Source organism: Camelus ferus, chromosome X, assembly GCF_009834535.1.
Source record: "Camelus ferus isolate YT-003-E chromosome X, BCGSAC_Cfer_1.0, whole genome shotgun sequence".
Classification (NCBI taxonomy): Eukaryota; Metazoa; Chordata; class Mammalia; order Artiodactyla; family Camelidae; genus Camelus; species Camelus ferus.
The window spans coordinates 87121788-87127013 of record NC_045732.1 but is presented as its reverse complement, the minus strand read 5'-3'; the positions used below and the strand labels follow the sequence as shown (position 1 = coordinate 87127013).

General features: G+C 40.2%; 1 non-coding gene across 1 annotated transcript; it reads right to left on the bottom strand.

Annotated features, from left to right (window-relative positions):
* Nucleotides 1-560: 560 nt before the first annotated feature.
* Nucleotides 561-632, bottom strand: TRNAA-CGC. The gene has a single exon. It is a non-coding gene; the product is annotated as a tRNA-Ala (tRNA).
* Nucleotides 633-5226: the final 4594 nt, after the last annotated feature.

Here is a 5226-nt window from a genome sequence, read left to right as displayed (position 1 = left end):
TAAAGCATTTTTATTTCCTGAAGTATATAAATAAAAAGACACACACACATATTCATAGAATTCTATGGAAGGGCCAGATATGTCATATTCTAGTCTAAATCCCACCTCTTACAAATGGGAAATGCAGGCCCAGTAAGGGGACGGGATTTCATCAAGGTCACCCCAGGAGTTGGTGGTGGAGCATGGACTAGGATTTAGGGTTTTTGACTGCCTTTGCCTCCACACAGAACTAAAAATTAATTTAAAAACTAATTTAAAAAGAAATTGATCATATACCCTTGTTGATGACTGAAGGGAACTCTGCTAGGGGATATTGATACTTCATCTAGCATAAGAAGCCCTACTTCTCTTGTTCCTTCCTTTCTTTTAGGAAAAACTAAACATTCTTTAGAATATGTTTTGAGATATATTCATTCACTCATGAAAATGAACTTCTAGAAACATTTTATTTTTTTAATTTAATTTTTTTAATGTTTGATGAGCCCTGCTCTGTTTTATTTATTTATTTATTTTTTGGAGTGCGGGGGTTATTAGGTTTATTTATTTAATTATTTTTTTAATGGAGGTACTAAGGATTGAACCCAGGACCTCGTGCATGCGAAGCACGTGCTCTACCACTGAGCTATACCTTCCCCACCTAGAAAACATTTTAAGTGTTGTATTTTAAAATTCAAATATGTATGCATTGTGGGGGCTCAAAAAACACCACAATGCCTACAAATAGAAATATACTAACATACGTAACTCTGGTCATGAGTTCAAGTTCAAACGCTCACTCTGCCTATAAGTACGTGTGCATTTGGCAGGCAGTTCTAATCTTTGCTTCAAAACTGTGGTCACCATTTCCATACGTTTATATTATGATTACTACAATCCATGTAGCAATATATAATATGATCATGTGGAAATTAAAAGGCTTAAAACACTTGGCCCAGATTTTAGTCTAAGCAGAACTGAGAAGCTGGTGTTTAATTCTCCAGTTTTGTTTTCAACTGCTTTCTCTGCAGGCTTTTTCTCAAGGATGGCCCCAGAAATCTCATCCATATGTTGGCAGAAAGCAACACAAATGACTAGGAAAAGCTAAGCAGACAGCCAGAGGCCCTTCTTATTAGGAACTAAGGAAATGTTCGGTTAAGAAAGCACTTCTCTCTCATGTTGCTTAGTTTCTTAACAGCAGCTCCAGAGTACACTTGAACTCTGTCTCCATCACTGCTTATTTTCTAATTGGACTTTTGTTGTTATTGTTACTACTATTATCATTTTACTGTTGCGTTTTGAGAGTTCTTTATATATTCTAGATAGTAGTCCCTTGTCAGATATGTGGTTTGTACATATTTTCTCCCAGTCTGTAACCTATGTTTTCATCTTCTTAACTGGGTCTCTCCCAAAGTCGAACTTTCTGGTTTTGATGAGGTTTGATTTATGAATTTTTCCTTTTACAGATTGCGCTTTTGGTATGGAGTCTAAAAATTCTTCATCAAGCCCAAATTCCAAAGATTTTCTACTGTGCTCTTTTTCTAAAAATTTTATAGTCTTAAGTTTTACAATTAAGTTCATGGTTCATTTGAGTTTATGTCTGTACAAGGTGGGAGGGTTAGGTAGATGTTAATTTTTCTTTTTTTCGTCAATGGATGTCCAATTACTATAACATTACTTGTTGAAAATGGTGTTGAATTGCTTTTGTACCTTTGTCAACAATCACATGAGTCCATTTCTGGATTCTATACTCTGCTCCACTGATCAGTGTATCCATGCCCCTGTGAACGCCACACTCTCATGATCACTGTAGCATTTTTTTTTTAAGTTGAAGTATAGTTGATTTACAATACTGTGTTAGTTTCAGGTGTACAGCACAGTGATTCATTATTTTTGCAAATTATATTCTATTATAGGTTACTATAAGATAATAATTTGTTCCTCCCCACTTCCCTCTTCCCTTTGGTGACCTCAAGTTTGTCTTCTATATCTGTGAGTCTATTTCTGTTTTGTATATAGATTCACTTCTATTATTTTTTAGATGCCACATATGTGGTATCATACAGTATTAGTCTTTCTCCGTGTGACTTATTTCATTTGGCAGAATGCCCTCCAAGTCCATCCATGTTGTTGCAAATGGCAACATTTCATTGTTTTTTATGGCTAAGTAGTATTCCATTGTGTATATATACCGTATCTTCTTTATCCATTCATCTATTGGTGAGTACTTGGGTTGCTTCCATGTCTTTGCTATTGTAAATAGTGCTGATATGAACATTGGGATGCATATATCTTCGAATTAGTGTTTTTATTTTTTCCAGATATATGCCCAGGAGTGGGACTGTTGATGATCACTGTAACTTTACAGTGAGCCTTAATATCAGGTACAGTGACTCTTCCTATGTTATTCTTCTTTTTCAAAGATATCTTAGCTATTCTAGGGCCTCTGCCTTTTCAGATAAATTTTACAATGTTTATCTATGTCTGCAAATGAAAACAAAACTAGTTTTTACTCGGTTTAATTCTGGTATTAAAATTCTCTGTAGACACTGCTCCCTATTCCTACTGGCACTTGGGGTAAGCCACTCTCACTGTCCTGCCCTCAGGAGGCCACTGTTCCACCCCAAGCTTCTTAATAAGAAGGTGCTCTAATTAGCATTGGGTTTGTGGCCTCCAAACACCATTATTTTCGTGTGTAGGGGTGCTGTCAGTGACTTTCTGTAGGATACACTTTTTGGTCCCTCTAGGGACCCTTGGTTGCTTACAGCACTGAGTGGGGTACAACAGACACCGCCACGGGGTAGGCGGACTGGAGGCAATTTTGTTGTCTTCTGGGGAGGAATGTCATTGTCAAATTGTCATTCCACACACATCACACCTCAACCCATCTGGACCCTCCCCCCAACACACACACATGCAGAAACACTAAGTCCTTTTGCCTATTTGCCCGTGGGATGAAGTATTGAGGAAATTTGTCTTCCATGCCCAGCCCTCACCTGGACCTTAACCTCTGGCTAAAATCTGGCTGTGGACCTGCTGAGCCAGTCCCCAGCCCTGCATGACTCCGAGTCCCTCCTTTCTCACACAGCTTCCTCTTCCTTTCGTTCCCTCCCTCCCAGCCATCAGAGCGCTCATCTCTTTGCCAACTTTGTTGATTCTATTTGAGTCGTCACTATTGCTGCACCCTGCAGAGGTAAGATTCGGTCTTCACCAGGCTGACCAAGTCCCCCCAGCCTCCTCTGGAGAGGCCACAGATAGTTCTGGGTCTCTGGGCCTCACTGTGCACAGGGAATTACTCGGATTGGTGCAGCGCTCTAGGATCTCTCAGTTCTGATTCTGTTTCTTATTCAACGAGTAGTAGCAAATGAATACTGCTGGCTTTGTTTCTCTCTTGTGCTTTCTTGAACGGGTGATAGAGGTTTCAGAGGGGCTCTTGGAAGAACAACAGGTGAGCACAGAATGCACTAGTTTGGGGGAAAAGGATGGAGACTGGATGGGAAGGGGCCTTCAAGTGGAGTGCAGGCTGAGGAGGGGGTCTGTGCCCGGCACAGACAAGGGAGGCATCTTAGATGGGGGATCCACGAAGAAGAGGAGGAGCATGGGTAGGGTCACCTGACCTTGGCACTGTTTCTGCACTTGGATGACAGGGGGTCACTCTCTTCTTTCTTTCTTGAGTGTTTGTGGTTGCTTGGTCTGTGCCATGTTAAAGCCTCCCCGTGGTCTACCCCGGCCCTCCTACCCTCCCGATATATACCCTCCAGAGGGCGATGAGGAGCCACGCCCTTCAGCTTTGGTCATCAAGGCACTGCTCCAGCCAGTGGTAGCCCAAGGGTGGCTTAGACATCTCAAAGCCCTGCTCCAGACAACTCCATAGGAAGAAGAGATGGAAGGGGCATCCTGGAGAGGCCAAGATACTGTGCTTGGAAAAAGGGGTTTTCTGTAACATCTCAAAGAGCCTTCCCAAACTGGCCTGCCACTCCTCTCCCCACATGCAATTCTGTTGACCCACAGGAGAGAGAGAGCGTGTCTCCTCCAAGTCATTCGATAGTCACCCTATTCATTCTGTTCGCTCCCACCCTTCTCATTATCTCAATGTTGGGTGTCTTTCCTAAAATCCCTCAGGGTAATGTGGCCATATTTAAGTCTCTGTGGAGACGCAAATCACCCCACTTGCCCTTAACACATTTCTCGTATGTGCTTGTTTTTATATGACCTTCAAGCTAAGCATGGTCTTTGCATTTTTTAAATGGTCGAAAGAAATAAAAAGAAAGCTATTTCATGACACATGGCAGGACTTTAGCATCCATAAATAAAATTTTACTGGAACACATATTCGCTTCATTCAAGTATTGTCTATGGCTGCTTCTGTGCTGAAACGGCAGAGTTGAGTAGTTGGAACAGAGACTGTAAACCATAAAATATTTACTATCTGGTCCTTTAAGAAAAGGTTTGCCAACTCCTTCTCTAGTCTGTTCTATTGACATATTTGTCTTTCTACTCAGTTTAAGATTATTGTGGGTTTTTTTTTTTTTCTAATTTCTCAAGGTAGAAGCCAAGGTCTGAAAATTAAGACTTTTCTTCTTTTCTAATATAGGCATTTAGTGATATAAGTCTTCCCCATGACTACTTCTTTAGCAGCTTCCCACAAATTTTGGTTATGTTGTGTTTTCATTTGTAGCCAATTCACATTACTTCCTAATTTCACTTTTGAGTTTTCTTTAACCCATGGTTCATTAAAAATATTATTTAGTGTTTAAGTATTTAGGGAATTTCAGGAGATCTTTCTATCATTGATTTGTAATTTCTCTGTGGTCACAGAACAGACTTGGTATGACTTGAATCTTTCTAAGTGTACTGAGATTTGCTTTATGGCCCAGAATATGGTCTACCTTGGTTCATGTGTCACGTGTACTTGAAAAAACTGTGCAGTCAATTGTTGTTGGTTGAAGTATTCTATAAAGATCGTTAGGTCAAGCTCATTAGTAGAAATGTTCAAATGCAGTTTTTCTATCAAGATTGAAATCCATATTGAAATCCCATTCTTCAAGCTGAGGCACAAATATTACACATTTGAGAACTGTACAGACTTAAGTTCAAATCATGGTTCTACCACTCATTGTTTGTGTGCCCTTACATTAGTCACTTCACTTATCTGGGCTCCAGTTTCCTCATCTGTAAAATAGGCTTAAGCACAGTACTTACTGCACAACTTTACCGTGGGATTGTGTGAGAAGGTATCAGAGAGCTAGA